The sequence below is a fragment of the Notothenia rossii genome (genome assembly GCF_949606895.1).
Source record: "Notothenia rossii genome assembly, chromosome: 2".
Classification (NCBI taxonomy): Eukaryota; Metazoa; Chordata; class Actinopteri; order Perciformes; family Nototheniidae; genus Notothenia; species Notothenia rossii.
This window is the reverse complement of record NC_136904.1, coordinates 70,225,545-70,251,854: the sequence shown is the minus strand read 5'-3', so window position 1 is coordinate 70,251,854 and position 26,310 is coordinate 70,225,545. Positions and strand designations below refer to the sequence as shown.

The window sequence follows — 26,310 nt, the reverse complement described above, 5'->3', positions numbered from 1 at the left end:
AGATTCTCTGTGGACCCCCATGGTCACCAGACGTCTTTTGTGTCTTGAGATCTAAACGAAGGCCGGTAAACCACCTCTGCATGTGACGTGCATGCAGCAGTCCGAGTGGCACTACGGAGTGAGCAGCCGTCATGAGACCCAAAGTCTGCATGATGATCAAAGCTGTCACCGTCGCCTCCTGATGCAGCCTGCAGACTGCCCGCAGCAGGGATGCCTGTCTGCTTTCTGTCAGGGTGGCACGTAGTCTACCTGCATTGAGCATCACCCCCAGATATTCTACCTGCTGGTGAGGTATGGGGGAGCTTTTCTTCCAATTGACCGCAACTTCTTTTTCAACCCAACTTGGTTAGGTGTAGGATCAATTGGGCTGTGTGAAACATTGCCCATTCCCTAGACATGGCCATGACTATGAGGTCGTCCAGATAAAAGAACACCCTCATGCCATGGTCCCGCAGCGGTTGCAGCGCCGTGGCTGAATGTGCGTTGGGACAGGGAGTAGCCGAACGGTAGTCTGTTGTACTCTTAGGCTAGACCCTGGAAGCCAAAACGCAAATACTTTGTGTTTTGTAGCAATTTCGCCATGAAAGTAAGCGTTCTTCAGGTCGATGGTTGTGAACCAATCGCCTGGCTGCACCAGTCCCAGTAACTGTTTCATAGTTAACATATGGTACTTCTTGCATGCAATGTGCTGGTTCAGCATTGAAGATCCAGAATGGGCCTGAATTCTCCTGTCTTCTTGGGAACCAGGAAGTACAGGGAATAGTGCCCCTTCTCTCTGACTTGAGAGTGCACATGCCGAGAGGAAAGCTATCTTCTCCTGGGATGACAGATTTGCCTCTCTCATGCCTCTGAATGGAGGAGGGATGCTGCAAAACTGGAGTGAATAAACCAGTCTCAGTGTCCTGCCCCTCTACTCTGTCAGTACACAGCTGGGCTTCAATTCCCCACAAAACTGTGTTCAGGGGACATGCCAGCAGCTGTGGAGCCAAAGCTAAGAAGCTGTAGTATTCTCTGGTGGCCTACTCCACTGCCAAACCTTCCATAAAAGGGAGTTTTGGCATGGGGACTGACACAGAAAAGGGCAGATTTTCTACTGAGGTCCGTGGGGCCGCGGCTCTGTCCTAATGCCGTCTCTTTGAAACGGACCTTATGGTGAAAAGTGGAAATGTGGAGAGAGGTGACTCTTAGTCTGGGATAAATGCAATCGTTTTAACTGAATGCATTTCTCACACACACATCACTCTCTCTCGAATCCGCACTGTGCTTTGACAGCGCTCACTTATTCCACTCACGTGCACGCGCCCACCTGCTGGCTCCTATACTGGAGTTTACAGAGGGGGCGGGGAGTGTGGGACAGTGTTCTTTCCTCTGGGAATGAGCAAGAAGCAGCCACGCTGCGACTATTCCTCACCCACGTGACCAAGGAGATCGATCCAAAGGGTCCTTCCGTAAACACGGGGGCTCCCGGGAGATCAACACGGTCCTTTTGGAAAGTGCAGCGCGGCGTGACCCCCCCACCGGGATATCACACGGCAGGCAACGGCGGCGGCCACACCGCCGATCAAGCTATAAATAATCGATCTGATCTGGTGAGGTGGTGGCATCTCCAGCAATGAGCGAGATGCTCAACACACCCGTGCTTATTTCACACAGCTTTCTTTTCAGCTCTCTGGCCAGCCTGCTTGGAGCAGCTGCGCTCTGCAGCCATGGTCATCACCTAGGGCGGTGGACCTCCATGGACCGGACCCAGAAGTGCCCGACAACGGCAAACGGAGCCATCCGCCCCGCTGGAATGGCGAACGTGAATGGCACCGCCTCTGCCATATCCTGGTCCCCCAAACACTCGAAGCAGAGGTGGTGGAGAACGGCGCCCGCTATTTAAACCAGGGCACGAAAAAGGAAAGGCCCGGGACTCTCCATGGAGGTATGATAACTCTTTCTTCTTCTTTCAAACGTTTTACTTTCTCTGCAGTTGTTACTCGCTCGCTGAAGAGAAAAAGGATAGCGGGCGGAGGGTGTACCTGCCTTATATACTGTGGGCCTGCGCGCGCATTCAGGTAGGCTCGCCCCGATTGACCGGCTACGTTTACGTAACTCAGTAGGTGAAAGCACGCACAGCATGATATAGAGTAGTACCCATATAGTCCAGTAGAAGGCGGAGCCTGTGTGAAATATAACTCAATACACTCAGTCGATGAAAGGAGAAGCCAATTTATCAATCTCTCAAGGGGACATTCAGATATCAACACATATGCGCACACATGTGTTTTTTTAATGGAGAGGTGTCGCAGTGAAGAGGCTGCCATGTTAACAGCCCAGAGTGGAACCTCTTAGGCTGCCAGTCCACACTCTGTATTTTGTTCTTATCGGGATTGTTATTTTTCGATTAGTGGAAATTACTTTTGTAGAGTAGTAGTTTTTTTTTGCTGCTATTGTACATCACACCGCAACCCGTTGTGCAGCAACCCCATGGCTGCATTTTTTACAGCAGGGAGAAGCTAATACGTTAAAACCGGCTAGCATGTTAGTCAGAATAAAGAGTATCCCAACTAACATCTGAAGGACACAGAGGATGCAGCATAAACTGAAGAGATGAAGTGGAGAAATTTAGATATAAGCCGTGCCCCCACCATCTCATCCTTGGCAACTTAATATCACTAGCAAGGGAATGGATGAGCTAACGGGGTGAGTTAGGAGTCAGACGGAATAATTAGATTGTAGTTGAATGTGCTTTTGAAAACATGGCTGCACCAGGATATATCTGACAACAATGTTTCCATCGACAACACTTCCACACAGTTCCTTCAATGGTTACAAGGATTGCACCGAGAGCTTCACCATGTCTTCACTTCATAAGCCTGAGGCCCAATCCCAAACCGCCCCCTACACCCCACCCCTACACACTACCCCTCCGTTTGCGCGTTTGCATGGAGGGTCCGCCACATTAAGTGCTGTTCCAAACCAAAGAGTGGGCTTTCAAGCCCTCAAACAACAAGTCTGCAGCGGTGCTGACTGGAGACCGGTCTCTACCTGACCGGTCTCAACGCTGTGTGTGTCCGTCAGTAGTTCCAGCAAACCGATAAACTGATGTCAACAACCTCATGATAACCTCATATTTTTTTAACTTAGGATCATATACTGTACCTGTGTTTAGTATAGAAAAAAAACGTAAATGTGTGCATTTTATTATAAAGTTGTGTATATTTACAGATTGTTGCAAAAACTAAGAAGCTTATAAAAATCAGATTTAAAACTAAAAGAGCTTTACAACACAATTCAAGATGTTTGGAGTTTTATTTTAGTTCTTAATTTACATTTTTTGTCAAAGAGATGCTGATTTGAAACCTTTATTATACAGTTGCGGCATTTCCTGTTTCTGCCGGAGAGAGGGGAGTTTGTCCCAAAGCTTGCCGCTGTATTTACTCCCTCCATCTAACAGGAGGGAGCCTCTTTGAGCTGCGAGTGTCACTCCACAGAGTTCACTCCGTCACGGAGGGGGAGTGTGTAGGGGTAGGGTGTAGGGCATGGTTTGGGATTGGGCCAAAGTCTTCAGAGAGTCCCTGTGCTGTGGAGGACGTCCTGCCTTGATCCTGTGCCTAAGGCGCTATGTCCTACTGTAAATGGCTACAAGGACTTTTATTGCACATTTTTACTAAATAAAATATGTATTTATTTATTCTTATATGGTACAACCATCACAAAACAGAATTCTTCCCTGGGATTATTAAAGGTTTCCTATCATGCTATTTTTAGGCAGATATTATGGGTCTCAGATAAAGCAATATAAAAAACATGTTTATGACGTGTTTTGCTCAAAATACTAGATCACCCATCAGCTCCGTTGTACCCCCGTTTTTAGAGATTTGGGTACGGAGGAAAAGAGAGGGTTTTATTTTCTGACCCTTTTTGAGTTCCCTGGCACACCGGGGACACACATTTATGTATAAAACACATTAAAAAGTGCATTTTGCACGATAGGACACCTTTCAAAGATTTTGAGTGATTGATTGAATCGGCAACCCTTTCGTTCCTACAGACTGAGCAACTGCCCCCCGCAATTTTGCCATTCAAGTCACTTTTCGAACTTGAATTCATATAAAATCGTTTAGTCCTGGCTGCGGATTCTAACTCTGTGCTAAACTCATACTTACTTAGCAGAGAATATTTTCACACCGTAGGCAGGGTGTATTGACAAGAGAAATTCTGCAGTAATAATGTTAATATCAAATAACATCAGTCAATGTAGCCCCTTGAGGAAAATGTGTGATATAAATAAAACTACACAAGACTTGAATTGACTACACGCACAAATGTATGTAAAAAAATACAAAAGAGGATGTATCCCTCTCATCACTGAGTAGATACATCGTTTTGAATTGCTGTCTCTGAAAATACTGATTTGGAGATAGCCCACAATCCCACATTCACACAAAAACACACACTACACTGTACATAAACACATCAACATTTCTGACTTACTCGTACATCCACAGGTTCATCTGAAGGCAATATATTAGAGGGAAGCGCGGGGAAAGTAAATGTGGGACCGTAACTGTTGGGAATAGATATAGACTCTGTGTGCAAACTTCCCAGAGTTGATCTAAGGGAAAATATGAGAGAGATAACATGCTGATATAAGTAAGTTTAGTTTATTATCAGTTATACTTCTTTTTTTCTTTTTTTTTGAGGAACATGCCCCCACAATAAATATTTGATCACAAACCCACATTAATGTTTTTAGCTGATAAAATGGGTGTTATTGAGGTTATCGTTACCATTCTACTCAGATGATCCGAACATCAGCTACAGTTAAAGTTCAACTTCAAAAAACAATATCACTCACATCTTTTTTTACAGTTGATGACACCCCCTACTACTAACACTTTAAAAAAAATCTCCCAGTACAGGGATGTACACTTATAAACAGTGGTTACAAATGCCTTAGCTGAGCTTAGCTAAGCATAAAGAAACGAAGCATGGACAAGTAGCTAGCCTATCCCTTAAACTCTATCCTAAGGTAAACATTTCGTAAATCAGCAACTCTAAAATGCACGTATCAACCAGATAATTGTTTAAATCACAAGTTGAAGTGTGTTGGAGTTTTATTTTGACTGGGTGCCTTCTAAAAAATGTAAAAGTACATACCTATTAACAAACAAACCAATATGAGCTTGTTGGATGATAGTCGGACCCTCGTTATCACCCATACGTGCTAACAGTGCACTCTGTGTATTGCTCAAAGCAAGAAGAAGTGCATCAGAGACATTTTTCTGCAAAGGATAGAAGATTTATTAAATGTATAACTAAGGAGAGTTTGAAAAACAAAAAAAAACACTCATCTGCAAATTTGCATTCAGACAAGATGTAAATCCCATGATGAGTGAAGAATCACTAGCCATGTTCCTGGTCTCTTAGCTCATTGTTCCTGACTGCATTTTAACCAAAGACTAACTAATATTTTGCAGCATTATATGGTATTTTTTCACTTTTAGAGACAGTAATCAATGCACTGCAGTTACACATACAGTACACACTCTTGAAGTATTAGAGAAGTGAATCCCAACAGTAACAGTCTAAGGTCAAACTCACATTGGAAGGAAAATCTAGGATATTGCTTGCTCCTTCCACAATGCAGCTGGCTGCAGCCTGTATTTCATTCACATTTTCTCCATTTTGGTACACATCCATGTGTAGGAGATATGAGCTCAGGTCTGCAAGCAATATTGATGCATTCTCCTGGCGGTGGGAATCAATTCTCGTAATTAGATAGATATGTTTTATGTTAGAAGAAACACTTTTCTTCTGTAAACTCACTTCTAATATTCTGCCTGAAAAATTAAGTGAACCTAAGCGAAAGCAGCAGTGGACTGAGTAATTCCCACCTTCCTATCATAGCATAATTTACCCTGCATGGGTTTAACCAGATAATACCTGAGCAGAGGAGCTGAGTTCAGTGCCTCTCTGGACGAGAGCAGCAAGTCCTCTGGCTATCACCTGAATTCCTTCCGGAGTTTGGGTCGGAACTTCTTTTACTGTATCAGTAATAATGGCCATCATCTCCTCGCGAAGCTTTAACAGACAAAAGCAATCAATCATTTGTGATTTATTGTGCTATTATGATATATTTTTAACAAATGTAGAATAATTAAGCCATGTCAGGGCACACTGCATCTATTGGTTTCTCTTAGGTTACTAACTTTTTACTTAAACAAGGCTTCAACACTGAACCTCAAATGTCATGACTTTACAAAAACAGTTTGGCAAGAAGATTGAAAATGTAATTCATTGGTAATTACATTAGTTTAGCGGCTCAAGTTGCTGTTATGAAATGTGGCATCTGGGTAAAGTGCATGTTAGATTGATCGTTATGGTTTTCACATTGCTCAGCTCAGTTCCAGTGAGTGTTTCAGGTCACTTGTTCTGCATTTAAAATGTAATAAGACAACAAGATCTTGCACAAATTACAAAGCGTCCACACGGCGGCGTGAGTTGAACATTGCTCAACTTTTGAAGCGAGCAACGTGAGCAACGCGAGCAACGCGAAGCGACGGAACCACAATGCAGTTCGGCAAAGCGTGACGTCCCCCCATTCAAAGTGAATGGGCAGAAGCATTGAAGCTTCAACGCACGCCGCCGTATGGACAGGCCGTTAGGGTTAGGCAGGGGTTCTCAAAGTGCGGCCCGCGGGCCAATGGCGGCCTTCGGAAATGTTTCTGGCGGCCCGCGATAGTTAATGTGACACGCTGAAATGAAAAAAAAAAAAAGAAAAAAAAAACCTTCTCCAACCATCAACAAATCCAAGCTGAGATCCAGGCTGACGGATGCCCATCTACATGCTGTCCTTCGTATAGCAACAATGGAGATGGAACCGGACATCAAAGGAATAGTAGCCAACAGAAGACAGCACCGTAAATCCCATTCAAAGTAGGAAAAGGTATGTTGATGACAGGCAATAATAGCCGATTTGTGTTACAAATACAACAACAATAATAATAACAATGATGATGATGAATACTGTGTTATTGTGGTCTTTGGTAAGCTTCTATTTTAAAAGTCTCTTTCTCTCCCTCCCCCCTCTCTGTCTCTCTGTTATCCTGTGGTGCTTGAGTAGCTGGAATTGGTTCTGAATCAGGGCCCTGCTGATAAGACAGGAAATCCACAGCATATCACTCACTCCAGCACAATACTCTCTCTCTCTCTCTCTCTCTGTGTGTGTGTGTGTGTGTGTGTGTGTGTGTGTGTGTGTGTGTGTGTGTGTGTGTGTGTGTGTGTGTGTGTGTGTGTGTGTGTGTGTGTGTGTGTGTGTGTGTGTGTGTGTGTGTGTGTGTGTGTGTGTGTGTGTGTGTGTGTGTGTGTGTGTGTGTGTGTGTGTGTGTGTGTGTGTGTGTGTGTGTGTGTGTGTGTGTGTGTGTGTGTGTGTGTGTGTGTGTGTGTGTGCAAGGCACTTTTGAGACAAAGTAATGTTTGATTAATCTTACTGTATGTATAATTAGTTAGTACAATAAAGAAAGGATTTGTTTTGGACTTATTTTGTGTTCCGTTTTTTCTTGGGCGGCCCTCAATCCAATATTGGGTACCTAAATTGACCCTCACTCATCAAAACTTTGAGAACCCCTGGGTTAGGGTAACTTCTACCCCTTACCCTGCTCAATGCACAAAGGTCTTTAGTCTTGGCTTCAGAGGCTAATATTAGACAACTAGCTAATAACACACAACAAGACCCATACATAACTTGCATTTGTTTCTTGTAAGCACACTTTGCCTTTTTGGTCAAAAGCTAAGACCAGCATTTGCAAATACAACAGCCATTTAGTGACGTTGAAGACAATAACATACACTCATAACCCTGACCTAATTTGTCCCTATTTTCGAAATAATATTTGGGAGCCATTTCCTATATCCTGTGAAACATTTATCTCTGCTTTGATGTGTTTCAGAGATGGTGAAATGTATTCAATTTAAATGTAACTGTACAACTTTGGACTCATGAATAATTCATCAGACATGTTTGCAGACAAGACAATGTCTTCACACATTTTCTTTTTATGTGCCTGTAATCTGAGAGTGCAATTACCTTTTGCCTATTAGCTTTATTCGCTTCATCAGATTGACTGTTCAGTTTCTTTGACACAGAACTAAATATCTGTCCAACATTTTGTCCTGATAGTAGACCTTGTTTCTTAAGCAGAGCCACAGCCTTATCCACTGCAACCTTGAGACCATCTACTGAAGAGGTGTCCTTTTCTGTGTAATCCATTACCTGAGAAGGAAAGAACATATTTGGTATTGAAACATTAAGAAAGATTATTTCTTATCTTGAGCACGATCTTTGACAAACCTCTGCAGTTATAGTGGTGTTAGCTTCATAGCTGCTATTTTTTGCAGTTGCTTTGATAATCAGGGTGAAGTTGCAACTGCTGTTTCCAAGTGGAAGAAAGACTGACTTCACTTCATTGGTATTACTGCATAGAAGGTGCTTACCTAACAATTTCAAAACAAGAAAGAAACTGTTTATTTGGTAATAACTGGAAATTAGATTATTTCGTCCTTTTGATATATAAATTGGATGACTTACCGTCTTGAGTCTTAAAACAATACTGACAGTTAGAACAAGGAATCTCCGTAGTGCATGCTATATTGAAAGCATCAAGTATAGTTCCACTTTCCGGTGATGTAATACACTTAAGGTTATTATTGTCGTTGGTTGCTGATGGAGATGTGTCACTGGGGTTAGCAGTGGTAAGTGTGGCGGTGTTGTCACCCATCGTGCCAGGTAATGTGGTGGCAGGACCATCGGTGTAAGGGGTGGTAGGTGAGGTTGGGCTGGTAGGGTTGGTATTGCTCTTGCTAACAAAGCTAGCTGTTATTGAGGCAGGATCATTGGTGATTGGGTTTGTAAGTGTGGTAGGGTTGTAAGGCGTGATGGTGGTGCCACTTAAAGTGCTGGGTGATGTAGAGGCAGGACCAATGGTGGCAGGGTTGTTAGGGATGGTAGAACTCTGACCTATGGTGGCAGGTGATGTAGAAGCGGAACCAACAGTGGTAGGGTTGTTAGGGATGATAGAACTCTGACTTATGGTGGGAGGTGACGTAGAGGCGGGACCAGCAGGGTTTGTTGCACCGTCTCCATTTCCTGCTGTTGTGGCTTCTGGATTTTGGTCGTCAGGATCTGGAGTCGTTGATTTAATTACGATGAATGTTGTGTAAATGAGATGGACATCCACTGTTGTGTAGGAAAAAAAGGACAATTACAAATATAGGTGGTATTTTGGGAAAACAAGTTTGTTAAATCATCAATACTAAGAAATTAAAACCATTTTCATTAAAATAGTACTGGTGATTCTGCCATGGTGTGGAATAATTCTCTTGCATGACTTTGTTCCCAAGTTAATAAATAAATATGAGAAAACTTTTCAAACTCATTAAACCAGCTTTATGACCAATTTTGCAAAATTACGGACAAATAAACTTAAAACATAGCAGCTTTACTTTTATCTAACTGACCGATGTTTACGTACCAGAGGTTATCACCACAGTGATATCCTGGTTTTTTTTAGCTTCTTTAATAAACTCATGGTCCACAGTGTATTCAATCCCGCCTTTCTGTGGATTTATAAGTGGCTTTGTTTTTTTGTAGCACTCACGGATGTCTTTAAGTCCATCCTGTCAATAAATGAACATGCACAAATACTTTACTTACAATATTTAACAGTATCACTATCTGATTTTTCTCTGAAACAATTCATAAATAATGTGTCAGACTCACTGGCCACTGGCCTTTATCCTTTGGAGCCTCAATGTTCCACAGAACCGTTGGACACGTGGTTGTTGAGCAAGCCATTTTAATTATTGCATTTGTGTTGTCCGTTACTGGGTTACAGCCTTGAGTACAACTGAAACTGTGTCACAATGAGAAAAACCTGGTCAACACATACCAAGAAGGATCTAAATTAAATTGCTATCTGATCAAACCATATGTTTATATTATAAACCAATAACCTATTGATACATTCGCTGTACTCTATGACTGATAATCAATGTAATTGTAGTTAATTGCTTAACATACAGTACATGATTGGGCATGTTACTATGTTCACAATGTACTGTATATAATAGACGTTTTTTAAATGTTGACATCTTAGCTTGTGATAGTGGTAAAAGCACATGGTGACTTTAGAATTAACTATATTCCATTGGACCTGAGCCTAAATAGGTTTCTTCCTACTATGACAAGTTGAAATGTCTACCGTGAAAAATATCTTCTATCTTCAACAGCTTTTGCTCTTAAACCAGTGAGGTATGTTCACTTCCTTACAAAGCAGTTTCATTTGTTCCGATACAAGTCAAAGTTGTCATAAATTCATTACCACCTTTTTTGGCAGATTGGTAAGTAAACAAGGTTCACAATCACACGAGAGGTCAGGTGCAATGCTCTTATACCTCATTCACACCAACGCAACTCCGGTTCAAGCTCCGTGCTAGAGCTTTTCAGGTTCAGAACCGGTTCTTCGGTTTAGCTCAAGCTCTTTTCACACTGCCCAGAGTCCGACTGGTGCTGCGTCATTGCGTCAGCGTTTGTGTGCCTGCTTCATAAAGCCAAACCGCTCGGAAACCCCTCACAGCTCACACCGACAACAACAACAATGGCCGATTGTGCTCCAGCTTCCTCTACCTCTTCAGAAGACCAGATTCCCAGTAGGTAGCTGGTCTCCTCAGTGGACCACTGCTGCTTGTTAAGTTTCTCCATCGTTGTGTACAAACTGGATAAAACGCCGGCTTTTTATCGTTGTTCAGGAGTTGATCCCGCCCCTGCCCCTGCCCCCGCCTCAACGTAAGCGTGACGTATTTGTTGCTTTTGCTCTGGCCGGACAATTTTTTGGTGCTCGAAATGAACCGGACTCCAGAGCTAAGAGGCTGCTCCGCTGCGGTGTGAAGAGGAAAACCCGGTGCTTTTCAAGCTCCAGCTCCGAACCGGCCCTGAAACACCGTTGGTGTGAATGAGGTATTAGTGATCAGAGCAGATCAGTTTAAAGTACCTTAGCCAAGATGGCTGGTTCAGCGGGAGGGTAAAGGTAACGCATATGGATTCCTTTTTCTTTTCTTTATCCTCCTTCCTATCTAGCTCCTTAAAATAATACTTATAATATTGAAAAGGGGCTGGTAGGCAGTCTCCTTGAATGATGTATTCCAGCCCCTCAAATTCTCCTGGGCATCCACAGGGATTCACTGTGAATCAACAAGGAAAGTGATTACTCTACTGCAAATACAATTGTCATGCAGATATAAAGAAAAAGGCTGATATAGGTGTCGATATTATGTTGTAATAAATGACTTTGTCCAAATCAAATACAAGCCAAATCTATCAGAAAAGTTTCAATAATGTTTACACCTTTTGTTATCTGAACATTGAAGTTCAGTACACTCAACCAACACATAAACAACATCTCAATTTTCTTTTTTAATAAATATATTCAAAACTCAATACATTTAATACCTAATCTTTGACTTGAAAAGAGTAAAAAAGCGCACATTTCTCACTGCATGACCACACATATTTTCTGTTGCGGCCATTGTACTTTGATGGATTACTTGTGAAAAGTTTGATTGTGGTAGGTATTGATTCTGAAGGTATTGCAATTTGTTGAAGTTTTTTTTCAGATCTGGCAACTCTTAAATGTTTTTTTTTCTGAAAAGAAAAATGAACATACATTATGTAGAAATAATACAGTATCAGAATCAAAAATGAATTAAATATAAAACACTACCAAACAAAACAGTTTACCAGTCTCAAAAAGATGTCATTATATCCTTTTTCTGTGATGACTGGCTCCTGGCCACAGAAAGCAAACGTATCCACTTCCACTTCTATAGAGGAGAAGGCGTTCCATGCTCTGATTTTCACTTGTACAGATCCTGCAAACAAAACATTGACTTTGCTTATAATATTAAAGGGGCCTTATTATGCTCTTTGGGTTTTCCCTTTCCTGTAGTGTGTTTTATAGCTTTCTGTGCTTGCAAATGGTCTCTCTGCAAAGGCTAAAATGCAGATTCTTGCAGAAGGAGTTTCTTTCCCAAGCAATCCCCCCCTTTGTGAAACGCCATGATTGAACTCCTTTGTTTACTTCCCAGACATAGTGACATCACTATGTAACAGTGGTGTTTCTGTTAGCTAGCGCTCCAACACATTTTGGCGATGGGGGCGGTACATCTCTATGCTGTTCGCCAGAACAGAGCCGGCCAGCTAACCAATCAGAGCAGAGTGGGCTCTGGTTTCAGACAGAGGGTGAAAAGAGGTGCTGCAGCACAGGCATTATGAGAAAAATAAAGGGCTTTTTGAACATTAAAGCATGGAGACATGTCACAGTAGAGGCATAACATACAAATATGGACCTGAAAATTAGGACCGCTATAAGATCCAAAAATGAAATGACTGTAAACCTTCATTTGGTTAAAAAAAAAGAAAAAAAAAAGACATAGACTACCTAAGTAGTTTTTTTACAAAAATGTGGTGCAATATTGGATTAAAAGTGGAATTGAACATTTAAACATATCGCACAGGCACATGATACAAATATGAACCTGAAAATGAGCATTAGATGTCCTCTTTAATTGATATAAATAACATCTGTGTTTCAATCATCGAATCATAGTTATTGTAGTGAATATTTGTCAACAACAATAAAACTTCAAAAGGCCACTGAGGCACCAGGTATAGTGGATCTTACGCAGATCATGAGTTGGTAATGAGTCCATTGTCCAGACAAAGCATCGACGTTTTTATGGTATTTATTAGCTTCACCTTGGCAAGAACAATACAGCAAAAGATGTTGAAATGTTTGCTGAACTCAGTCCTGATACTGATAAAAAACCATAGACCTTCCCGGTGCCCTCCGACTGCTGCTGTGCCCTGATTCACTTAAATAAACCCAGCTGCGTGCCCAAATTGACCCATCACCTTCAAAATAAAAGCATTTTAGCTGGAACACAACTTAACTTAAATAATATGGCTGTAAATTAATTAATTGTACAAAACAAAAAATAACAAATAAATACATTAAATAAATGTGAAAAATACTGAATAGCTTCCACAGTTATTCTTCCATACCTTGAATTGAAGGTCCAATGTGAAAAATGCCGCTGCCTGTATTCAATATGTTGGTCTCAGAGTATGAGCTGTAGTCTCCGGTGACATCGAATCGGAGCAGCACAGGTGTTCCTTGTTCGAGGGTAACAGCAACTGTAACATCCTTAGAGTCCAAACAATGCTCGTCCTCTGTCAACACAGAGGCTTGAAGCCCGGTAATTTTCTCCAACACACACATCTGCAGTAATTGAAGAATTACAAAACACGTCAACTTCTTATTATAAATTGATTGTTTAATTGATTAAACAGGTCTCTTACACGGCCCAGTTCTTTCCGAAGAACACCCATGGAGAAGTGAAGCTGCTGCTATGCTAACGTGTTGTTCACCCTATGCATGCAATTAGGTTTATGATAACTTCCTAGAAAGTGCCAGCATAGATTTCAACGATGAATCCTAACTGGACGATATTTATTTAGAACGTTTAAGAACTTTTACACCCTCTTTTCAACCAGCTATAATGTGTTTAAAACATCAACATTTGTTATATTTGAAAAATAAGGGCCTGGTATTGCGTTAAATCAAATAGGAAAGAAAAAGACCACTAGCTAGTAAACATACATGTTTATCATTTACGGGAAAAAAAATTGCGAATGTTTTGTGCGAAACTAAATGCATTTAACTTTGTAACTCTGAAACTGTATTTCAAAATCATCTTGAATGCAGTAAACATACATTTGAATGGCTAATCCAATACTGTTTCATGAGAAAAGCCCAGTACCAGTCAAGAAACAAGAATGAGTTGTTTTATAATCATTCACTCTGTTAAACATGGCCTTTAGGCAGCATTACTGATGCAATGTCATCGTGGATTAAACTTCAAAAGATTTCAATGTTAACACTATGTTCCAGTGTTTAAAAGTAAAAGACTGATTAGCCTAATGGCGATAAAAGTTTCAAAATAGAAGTGATACCACAGGAGGATGATTTGGATAGAATTCAGCACAGCTCTGGTGTTTAATGTTATGCCCCTAATCAAGTGATGATGCTTTAATTAAAGGTTACATTTCATTCCTAAAATAGCGAGAGACCTCAGCTCTCAATCAACTCCTTAATCAGATGATCAAAATGTCAACTTCTAATCTTATTACACATTTGTATCACAATCAGAACACAAAAAGTGTGATGACGCACCATGTTACTGGCTAATTGGTTGAAGGCAAAATGTTTACTTGGTTAATAAGGATTTACCTGCATGTCCATGGAAACTTCAGAAGACGTGACCATGTTAGAAGCATAAAGTGTCAGACGATGGCATCCAAGGCCATGCTGCTGAATGATTTCTGGCGACACTGTAATGTTCTCCGGAACATTTCCTCTGACCACAAATGAATGTGACAACAACATTTTATCGCTTTGCATTCGGTAGGTCACATTTGTACCTGCAGAAAAAAAGGGAGAAAATGGAAAAGCATCCTAACTTTAAAATAAACGTTACACCAAAACATGTTTTCAAGCAGTAATATCAAATTGGACAGGACAAATAATGGTAGATTGTGGTTGTTATGGCACCTACCTGCTTTGAGCTCCATTTGAATCTGAAATGGCTCCCCATAAAGGGCTTTGCAGTTAGTGGCGTGAAAAGACTGTTTCCCAGCATAGCACCTTAAGAATCCAAACACTGTGATGGGCTCTTGAATGGTAATTACGCTTTGAGCTGTAATGTGTATGCCCTTGCTGGTGCATTCAACCTCCACAACAAATGTGCCTGTGTAAGTATATGTGTGCACTTTGGTGCTCTCTAACCTGAAAAAATAAGATCAGACATTAAAAACAGTCAACAGTGAGCACAGTATGTTTCTGTTCTTTCCTAGAGAATAATAAGTAATGCAGGTTACATTGGTCACACACAAAGAGGTCAAATTAGTTACTTTGTTACAGTTCTAAAAGGACATTTGTTCAAACATGAATAACAAGGCTCTGGTCTGATTATGTGGCAGGATTGTGTCAAAGATAACAAGCAGTTTCTTGCTAAGTTGTATAATTAAATGGAGGTTGATCTGTAATTCGATTAAAAAAACCTTTTACCTACGGTGGCCGATAGACCTCTGAGGACAAAGTGTTGAATATAACTCATATATTTAATGGAGGCAGATAGGAGATGTGTCATATAATTCAGCAAAACGGCATTGAAAAAACAAAAACAGTGCGGCGACCTGATAACATTATCAGCAGGTGCTGAACAGTTTTAAACATAGTAAAAGCAGCCCTCAGACCCAGATGAGAGAAATAATTCTGGTCATGTATTTTCACTGTGTGATCTTAATTTTGTTATCTCATATGGTTATGACTTTCAGGGGGAAAATGTGTTTGCCGGGAGAATCTTCCAAGTTCCTTCTTTTTTTCCCATGAAGTGAAAGGGGTGTCAGAAAAACCTTTCCAATTGAAAACGTTTTATTTTCGTCAATATTTTGTATCACCAAAGTGTCTTGCTAATAAACAATATGTACCTTGTGTTAAGAGTCTATATGAAAATTAAAACTAAACTAGAGGAAAGCATGCTTTAAATCGTATAATGGACATGGGAAGTTGTGCATTTTAAACCCTTGTGGCCTAAATTAGTATTACAATAACAAACTTATTTCTGACAAGATGAAAAAAAAAAAAAAAAACTTCTACTAACCTGTTCTTGAGTCAAGGAAAAAACTATTTAAATAAAAATTGGATACACAAAGAAAACAATCGAATTGGCTCTTCATGGCTTCTATACTTTTCTGATAGGGTTTAGTCTATAACAGTTGTCTCTTGAATGTTATTAATCCTCAGAAATGATTGTGTGAATTTGCTATTTATAACTCCTTTGGGTAGGACTACATTGTTAAGACAATAATCTAACCAAGAAGGACAAGATGGACTAACTGCAGTGTAATAATTTAAGCTATAATTTTGAGGTAGAATTTCCTAGAATTTCCTTCCTTTCATAGGTCTTTAATGAGTGTTGTTTGTTTATGTTTCAAGCCAATTATCGCATCATCAGGATAATTTACCAACCTATTATAAATATCTTTGCATGGTCTGATTAGTACTTGGTTTAAACCTACAAAATCTCTCCAACAGCTACCACTCACCTCTCTGGAGTAGGCAGATAAATAACATGGCCATCTCCAGTACTCAGCTTGCATCTCAGGTTTTCCTCTGGTGGATATAACAACCACTTTACCTTGACGTTGACATCATCAAACACAGCAGCAACAGTACTCACTGACAGCGTGAGCCCTATAGACAGATAATGAGTGAAAATACATTAAAGTGCCTGTAACCAACAATGTTCTAGAACAAACAAGCAGGCACAGATCCTCATGATGTCAGCAGAGAGGCCCATATTCATGGAAGTTTGCTGGGGTAAATGCTTTTCTGATTTCCAAGAAAAAATACATAATGAAATAAAAAGTAAATAAATAATGTTTAATCACCAACTTCCATTCCCATTATTTTTTTGCATATTTATGAATGCAAGAGTACTTACTCAAATCCATAATTTGCTGAGACAAGATAACCGAGCAGACACTACGTACAATAACAACAAAGACTCTGAGAAACATCCCATGTAAGTGTTTGAAAGGGCTTTTTAAAACCTGTATTTAGTTTGTACTGCTTGGCACCTACTTAGTGAGTGGGGCCTGAAAAACAAATGTAGATAGGCCTTTTTCACTGCAGGCATTATGACTTGTCATAGAAGGAATGCCCTTTGAGACTACAATATTGTGGCACAACAAATCTTTGTGTTAACATTGGGGTTTGAGGTTAGTTTAATTGGCTTAAGCTGTCACATGAGTGTTTACTTGGAATATAGGAAAAATATAGAAAAGGAAAATAAAGCAGACCTATATCTTTACAGGATGTAGAAATAGATGTAGAACTGGAACGTGATTAGCCAATTAAACATTTATGATTGCTAAGAATAACTGAGACACTGTTAGGGAAAGCATTGGAGCAAGGTGGGCCCAAATGCAGGAGACAGGCACTTAATGGAAAATGCATTTCATGAATGCTTGATCCAGGCAAAGCAAGGCAAGGCAAAACTGAACAGAACTTCCACATGTACGGCAGACAACAACATACAAGGATCCGAAAGGGAACGGCAGCCTGTGGGCAGGAGGAAGGGGATCTCAGGCGGACAACCTGAGGGCCCGATAGACGGGTGGAGTCTCTACGGAGGTTGGGAAGGAGGACAACCAAGCGGGCGGGGCCGCTCTGTAGGATGACCAGGTGGGCGGAGTCGCATCTGAGGATGGGTAGGAGGACAAGACAAGCGGAGCCGCCCTAGAGGAAAAGTCAGGAGGACGACCTGAACAAGGCAGAGCCACTCTGGATGACAGTGGCTGTGGTGGCGCCACCTTTTAGAGCTGAGACCAGGTCAATAACCCCTCAGACGAGCAGGACAAAGCTAGGATCGTCTCAGGCGAACAGGGGTCTGCTGCAGCTTGTTATGCCCCGTTTCCACCAAACCAGTTCCAGGGCCGGTTCCTGGCTATAGCCTGATTACAACAAGTCCTCCAACTCATACGACCAAATGGGCCGATTGTGCAAGCCCTTATTACGACCAAATGTGTCGTTTGTTCAAGCGCTTAATACGACCTGTAATTAAATTTGAAAGTTTTCGCCCTCTAGTGCTCCCGTTGAATGCAAACGTTACAGATGGTCGTTTATTCACAAATAACCCTCTCTGTAAAATCCTAAATTGTAGGATAGTTTGGCCATTAAAACGCTTTTTGATTAGATTTATAGTGAGAAGTGTATATTGTACTTTTAGAATCCACGTCCAGTCGATATGTAGGATCTATGGTTTGATAGATATTACGAAGATGATTTGAGGTTTCGACAGGAGAACGTGTATATGCGGTAACTTCCATGTAAAGTTACGGGTTGAAAACAGTATATCCGGTCTCAACGTTTTCATAATAAAACCAATGATCAAATGATTTAACAGTGATATCTGCAGTACTCATGCACTAAAAGACATCAGTTTATCCTTGTTAATTATACGACATTAATTGGTTTAAAATGCTTTTGTGTTTTTCCCATAGGTTTTTCTCTTTCGATTCTAAGAGACACATTTATTTTCTTTAGAGGTTTTGATAGGCTAAAATCACGCCGCAATGCAAGTCGGGATATGGTGTTTATGCGATATGAAATCGGAAAACATTTAAAAAAAATAAAATAATACTTTATTCCGAGTGTTCTTGCTTTTCTCTTTGAAAGTCATCACATAACGGCCTTGTAATACACGGTTCGGCTGCATTACATATTACACATCTGCCGTAGTTCTTTATGTATGGAGCCCTGATGAGAAGACTTCTAGACAAACAGGAAGAAGTGCCGCCGAAACTGAATATGTGACGTGTATCATAAATATTTCAGCAATTAAACAACATCTTACATTTATTTTCACAAAATACGTCTTGCAATATCAACATTAATTCGGCTGACTTTTATATTTGATCCAATTGGTAGATAGGTTATATTTACACCATAACGGTGCACAGCTGATAGAAAGGGACACCTAGTGGTTAAAAAACGTTATTGAAGTTTTTTGTAGAAATTATGTTATATTTTGTTGAAATTATGTTATGTTTGATGAAAAAAATATTATGAGTACATACTTTCATAGGGGGAAAGTAGACGGTCAATGATAGAAATATAGAATAGAAAATATCAAGAAGATACTGTAGTGATCTCTACAATAAAACAGTTTAGTGCAGGACGTCCAAAGATATTAATAGGAGGATGTGCAAAACAGACAAACTAATAAGGCTTTATTCAAACATTAAAGAAGACTTTAAGTTAAGGTCTTTTGAAAATAAGAAAAACATGTTGGGCGTATCCACATATAAATATTAAGTCTGACAAAGTACAATCACCCTCCCTGAATTTGACTCAGGTGTAACTAAAGTCTGATTCAAGGGTTGTTTATATTTCACATCATTAATCAGAATCTGCAAAGTAACTAAAATAAATGTAGTGGAGTAAAAATACCAAGTTAACCTCTGAATTGTAGTGGAGGAGAACAAAGTAGTTCATGCTGCTGTAACAAAAACATTTCCCAACCAGGGATCAATAAAGTATATCTTATCTTATCTTATCTTGAGATGATCGATGGCTACTGCCATATTTGCAAAATTTGCCTCTGAGCCTTGACAAGTGCATGTTTCAGGCTTATCAATGAACAACAGGAGGGGTCACAGAGATAAGACCAGATGTTAAATAAAGCTGTCATGTGGGTATATTAATGCTGTGTGTACACAGTTTAATACTGGCAACTTCTAATTGTGGGAAATACGAAAACGTCTTATAAAACTACAATTCCCAGTAGAGACGTGCCATAGAACATGTTGCGTAACACACAATAACCAGCATGTGTAGTTCTGGGGTGGGCGGGTGGGGGCTGGACCCGTCCAATTCCAGTTTTGTATAGTCTGTCGTGGTTCCATTCCATTTCAAAGAGCTGTTGACGCTCGGCGTAACCTTGTCGCACTGCCACTCCAACATCCAATCACAGGGCTTGAGGACTAATCACGGGGTTTGTAAAGCAAGGCGGATGCTGTAGTCCCAAACGATAGCTGGGGATTCTGGGTAGTGTAGTGTCTTCTGAAACTCTGTCGTGTCTAAACTCCGAAAAAACTATTTGTTTCTCCGAATCGAAGGTTAAAAACACAAAAGCATTTTACACAATTCAAACCAATCAATATTGTGTAATTAACAAAGATAAACTGATGTTTTTTAGTGGATGAGTAATGCAGATATCACTGTGTAATCATTTGACAGTGAGGGGAATACTTCCGGTTTTATTATGAAAACTTCGAGACCGGAAAAACAGTTTTCACCCCGTGAGGGTTGATGCTAACTTTACATGGAAGCTGCCGCATATACACGTTATCCTGGCGAGATATCTATCACACTATAGATCCTACACATCGACTGGACGTGGATTCTAAGAGTACAACATACACTTCTCGCTAGAAATCGAATAAAACAGCATTTTAATGGCCAAACTTTTCCACAATTTAGGATTTTCCAGAGAGGGTTATTTGTGAATAAACGTCCCTCCGGAACGTTTGCAATCAAGCATGTTGTTTCTTACATGACAACTAGAGCACCTCTAGTGGTCGTGTAAGAAACAACTGGCTGCCCCATGCATAGCGTGCCATAAAATGCTGCTTCTTATGTAACATTTCGGGGGGGGGGGGGTGCTGTGCGTGGTGATGAAAAGCTGGTTCGAGGGGCCCCCACAGACTCTAGAATCTGACAAAACTGGCCGTGAGTTAAAAGTAGACTAAACTCCGGTGGGTGAGAAGCATTGTATTGTCTTTTTATGCTGCTGCAACACAAACATTTCCCAAATTGGGATCAATAAAGTACTTCTTATCTTATCTTAGCACTGCAGCAGTCGGTAAATGCTGCTGAACCACATTCATAAACAATAAACCACGGCTCTCTTAATCTGGCTTTGTATGATTAAAAGCAACACGATCACCGACCCGACGCAGTCCCCCATTGTTGTTGTTGTTGTGAGCGGCGTTGGGGAGAAAATCAGCGACGTAAACGGTGACGTCATGACACACCAGCGGCAGCACCAATCGGGCTCTGAGCGGTGGAAGCTCAAGTGGTGTTACAGAGAAGAACCAGTTAAGCACCAGAAAAGCACGGGAACGGATCTTGAACTGGAACTGGTTTGGTCGGAAGGGGGCATTAGTGAAAACAGAGTTCTGCTCAATTGGGAGAGGTGTCGGGTAAAGCACAGACTGGACATTAGGGGCAGACACAGGAGTTGGTCAGAAAATGAAGCAGGTGTTGGATAGTGCGATGACTAGACCTGGGTAGCAGGAGCTGGGGCTTTGGCTGGTAGACTGGCTTCTGGGACTTGAGGTGTTGCATGAACATGAACTGGGACTGGGTCCAGAGAGGAGGCCTTCAGGCTTAAAACCCCAAGTACTACTCTGTGACTGAAAGGCTGATGGCTAGCATGCTGGCAATTGAAGTATTAATGTCACGTTACATGTACGTTTCGTTTTTTTGTTGTTATAACACCTCTTAAAGGCAACTGGCTTGATTGCAGCCTTTTCATGCTATTTTTGGATGTAGGTGTTTTCATTGGTCAGTAGATGTCACATTGCATGGTCACATGACTGAGTTGAGAGGTCAGCGGCCATGTTTTCCCAGCAGAACAGCTAGAGTGCCACATGTTATTGTACCTCCTCAAACATCCGGCTCCATCTGCTCTTGTGGATCTTGGAGAGGCATTGTTTGTAAGTTGATGATTCATCTATGTTTATGGATTTCATTTATGTTTGTATTTTACAGCATGTCATTGTATTGATTGCAATGCTTTGTGCTTTTTACTTTCAGTTTCACAAGATTTCAACAATAAACTGTTTAACTATCTGGCGATGTGTACATCATTGCTACGTGCCCAGGGGCCAGAATAATTAATACAATTGTTTATCTATCCTGATTAGGAAATTATTAGCCAGGGCCTTGCTTTGGCTTCAAGGCCTGCCAACTTTAGAGCTGCCCCTCTGTACTCTGTCCTGTGAACTTTTTTCTACTCGCCTTACCAGCAAACAAGGGACAGGCCAAATGATAAAGTTCTTCCTCAAACATACCCTCTGATGGGTCCATGATCTGGTGGGATTCCACTCACAGGAAGCATTGGAGCAAGGTGGTCCTAGCTAACCAGTTTATAAGGCAAGTCAAGACAAGGCAAGCCACAATCTGACAAAGACATAATGGAAGGACAGGACTTAACTATAAGTAGAACTAATCACATAGACAAGACACAGCTGGAGAGAGTAGGCAAAAACACTAGGTGAGCAGAGTGATCTCACAGTGGTGGAAAGAATCAGGGCGGGGTAGACAATCACAACAGGCAGAAAACTGAGAGACAGGAAGTACAATTAAAACTAACACAGGGCGAGAAAACTTTTCGGAATAAAACAGGAAAAGGATAAACTAAAACTAGGATTATGACAGACCTACCATCTTTGCAGTGATAATCCACGGACAGGTAGCTCCCCAGCTGAGGACAGGGTTCACCAAAGAGGTCCTCCACATTAGCAATTAGATGGCAGACCTTACGGTTGTTGCAGCGAGCTGTGGGACATACAAAGAACATTATCACCTTCCAAAAATATGGCAATGATGATGACATTATGAAAAGCTTTAAAAATTCCGACAGGATTAGGATCACTTTGATATCCGATCAGATCAGGAAATCAAATCCAAGCTTTAATCTGGATCAAATCTAAATAGTTCAAACCGACAAGACAGGATTGGGATCAGTTTGATCCCAAAAAACTGGATTATCTTGATCAAACCAGAGGGGTGGATTTCCAGTGGATTACCAGAGCGAAATGTAATGTACAATTTATTTGAAAATATCTTTCAATATAAATAAGATGGCAAAGTTTGTTAATTGAAATAATACACAATGTTTAGCCTTCATGGCAAATCAATTTTATTTTTCATTTTTTTGGTCACGTTTGTGGTGGCCTACCAACCAACCAAATGTTGATGACATAAATGTGTATGCTCATAAAAGTATCACAACAAAGATTGTCAAGCACAAATGTAATTTGGATTAAAGAAAAAATATCTTCAACAAAAAAAAAGTCCATCATCTGTCATCACCTTTCCAAAGTAATTGCGGACAATAGATGTCCCTGCAATGTGGTCTCTTGTCTTCCTTGTATTATTTTTCATATCCACTAGATGGAGATCGGTAGGATTAAAGCACTGATATTCCGGATCTAGTCTTCTGGGCCCAGGAGTTCAAAACTTTTAATCCCTATCTGATCATATCAGATTTGGATTTTGGGGAGTTCAAAAAATGGGATTTCAAAATCTGATCGGATCTGATTGAGATTAAAAGTGTTGAACTACTGGGCCAGGGTCACCATTTATGTAAATCACCTTCTGAATGTAGGTGTGGGAGTTCTTGTTCACACAAAAAGAACAGGAAGGCTGTATATAACTGATTATAGTGTGCTAACTTCTTTGATGGACACCATGCAAGCACTATTTAAAGATCTGAAATAGTATTATTGAACAAATGTTGTGTTTGTGCGAATTTTTGCCTCACTTATTTCGCTGGACATAAATTAAATTTAAGTTGCCACAAAATAGTTTTTTGAGGTGCACTTGTCCACCCCGAGCGTTTTATTCCCAACCTGCATTATTCATTGCTTGTTCAAGGACATTGAAAGTGAGGTGAATTTGAAAATGTGACTTTTGGATTCTTTGTGTGTTTGCGCGGCAATTGACTCAAAAAGCTAATACACATATACCTAGTACATACTGGTAAAGGCTCCAGTGCTCCTGAACAAGATGAGCGAGTTTGGAAAATGAATGAATAGAAATTCTGCTTTTGCCATCAATTAAATGCATGAGTGAATGTTTACTCTAAAATGGATGGGTATCATCTATGTAACTCTATGGCCATTAAGCTTTTATTGTGTGTTTTGTCTTGCATAAAAGTCCAGATGGGCAAATGTTCTTGGCAAATAATGGTTTGTATTGAGACAATATGTGCTTTATTATAATACTTCCATCAAAAGTGTATTGAGTGTCATACAGTTTCCATCCATGCAGAACCCTTTCATGAGGCATGCATGTTTGTTTTCCTATTCAGATTGTTTTCCTATTGAGTTCAACAGACACATGACAGGAGCTATTGTGAAGCCGAGAGTGGTTATTGTGGTGATGCTTTTACAGCTTTTGATTTTGTAATTGCATAGCACATAATAGTATAAAATCAATTATCGTCACAAAAATAAATTATATGGAAGTCATTCATGAATTTATTTTATAGAATAAAACGATTTGACCATGTTTTACCTTTTATTGATTCTACAACATCCACCCAGCCGCATTGATGTTTTGTGGATGTTGATAGCGGGGATCGACAGTAATGAATGTTCCCACGACCGTAGAAGCTGCCATCTATGATTAAGACTTGACCTGAACCACACTGCAGAGTGGTGTTACGACCCCCACACACAATGGATCTCCCAGAGTCTAGAAGGAATACAAAAGCAAAGTGTTAATTAATCAAGGAGTTATTCAGCATCTGTGAGTCAGAATACATACCAAACTCGCAGATAAAAGGCAGTTTTTTGTTGCAGTCTCCTGTGGCCTGCCATTGGAAGCCGGAATCTCTTAGAATGTGTCCACAACCGGCTCCTGGCTGTGGGTTGCTTGCCCAGTTTGAATAGCTGATACGTGAGCCATCCACCCAAGAGAAATTACCTGAAGATGAAACAATAAGTGTAAAAGAGAAGTTCCTGTAAATGTTCCTAACCGTTCTGCTAACGTTCTTGGAAGGTTATGCAAGGATAAAACAATTACATTCAATGTTGGTTCCGTGTTTCGCTTGATAAAAAAAACCCACAAAAGTGCTTCGCTGCTTTTGTTGGGCCGGTCCCAGCCCTTCAAGTTTAAATTATCTTAACTTTTTGGAAAAGTGCTGGTGACGACACTGTAGAAATTGCGCGCAGGCTCACAGTATATAAGACGGCTACGCCTCCTGACTGTCATCCTTTTCTCTTCAGCGAGAGAGTCAACACCTGACCAGAAAAGCATTCGAAAAAAACAAGTAAAAAGTATCTTACCTCCAGGCAAGCAAATGGAGTCGCCCCTGCAGGAAACCCGTGCCTGTCCCTCATGCCCAGCTTAATAGCGGGCGCCGATCCCCACCAGCTCTGTTTCGAGTGCCTGGGACCAGACCACGCCGAAGACGAGCTCGAGGTGGTGGACGTGGGAGACCAGGATAATATTGCCAAGGCGACGCCACCAACGTTCGCCATCCCAGCCGTGCGGGTTATGGCTCTGTTTGCTGAGGAGGAAGAAGATGACTTCGTCCCCCCACTACTGCCGCCGAAGCCGGCCGCCTCCGCCAGAGGTTTTACGGTCTGGTGTTCTGGTTTAATAGTTTTTTTAGATGAACTGGTTTATGGGCAGATGTGTCGGGGGCGTGGCCTTAGATTGAAATACACATTTTGTTCGCTTCTTCTGTCGTTTACATACATCTTTTGTTATATTTGGCTCGGTAGGAAGACTTTGATGCACATTCAGTGTGAGGTTGTGGTTACGATGGCGATATCCGGACGCGCACAGCGAGGACTACAAAAAGACAAACGAGGTGACTGGGGATGTCTGTTCAAAACATTGCAAGCTTGAATAAATCATTTAAACCAGCTATTGTTGCCAGATTTATTACTGAATATCGTTTTTAATGTGATACCAAGTCCATCTGAGACCTGTGTGCAGGGATATTTAGACTTTAAAATGGGGGATGTGATGCCGCTGTTAAGTATTTTAATTTGGTGAGTCTGTCGCAAGACAGAAAAGACAGCCAGTATTGCTAGAATATAAACCTTTTTTTAATTGCATTCTGTTTCTAGCGCAACAGCTTTGGTCCAGGTTTACACCCTATCAGCTACTGCATTAGCAGACATATCAACAGGAAATGGGGGCCTATTTAGAAAGTTAGCGTTTAAAAATGTCTATATTGTGAGGCTAAATATTATATTGTATAACATAATGTTGAAAGGCAATTACGAAACACATGGCCTGATTTGCATATTGAAACTTTATGTGTGCACTAGAACACATTTATATATCAAATTAATATTTATCACAACATAATGTGGGCTCGCAGGCTGATAAACTAGGATATCTGATCTCGATGGGTCTTAATGAGGCTTAGACCTCATTCAGTATACTATTTCTAAGCAAATGCCTAATATAATATATATATATTATGTATTACATGGCTTAAAGTGTGCATACATTCGCTCACATTCTAAATGATGGTCGGGTTGCATTTTTCTGGAACTTTTTAACAATGTTAATCTAAAAAATTCAGCTGTGGTGGTGGTCTAATATCTTGTGTTAATTTGTGGTGCATTCATAATGCGCAGGGCTTGAGTGATTTTTGCTGTTGGGACTCGGGTTTGAGTCCAGTATGAACTTTTTTGTTATTTTCATGTCGATGGACACTGAATATTATGTTAGAATAGAGGATTATGTTAGAATAGAGGATTCCTAATGTTTGCCGAGACCAACATTAATGACCAAGCATCATTTTAAAGTCTAAATATCCATGACATTTATGCTGCTATCTTTGTAACAGTGACATCTTATCTGGATGAGTGCCGCAGAATACCGTTTT

General features: G+C 40.7%; 1 protein-coding gene across 4 annotated transcripts in view; it reads left to right on the top strand.

The window, feature by feature from the left end:
* LOC307028684 (alpha-1,6-mannosylglycoprotein 6-beta-N-acetylglucosaminyltransferase A-like) overlaps positions 1-26,310 on the top strand; it is a 62,869-nt gene that overhangs the window by 4,869 nt on the left and 31,690 nt on the right. Inside the window, exon 2 of one of the 4 annotated variants that reach the window (XM_079663922.1) lies at positions 1,666-1,924. The exons of the other annotated variants lie outside the window; for them this stretch is intronic. The gene's annotated coding sequence lies outside the window, so the exon portion shown is untranslated. The remainder of the gene's footprint in view (positions 1-1,665; positions 1,925-26,310) is intronic. 4 annotated transcript variants of the gene reach the window in all.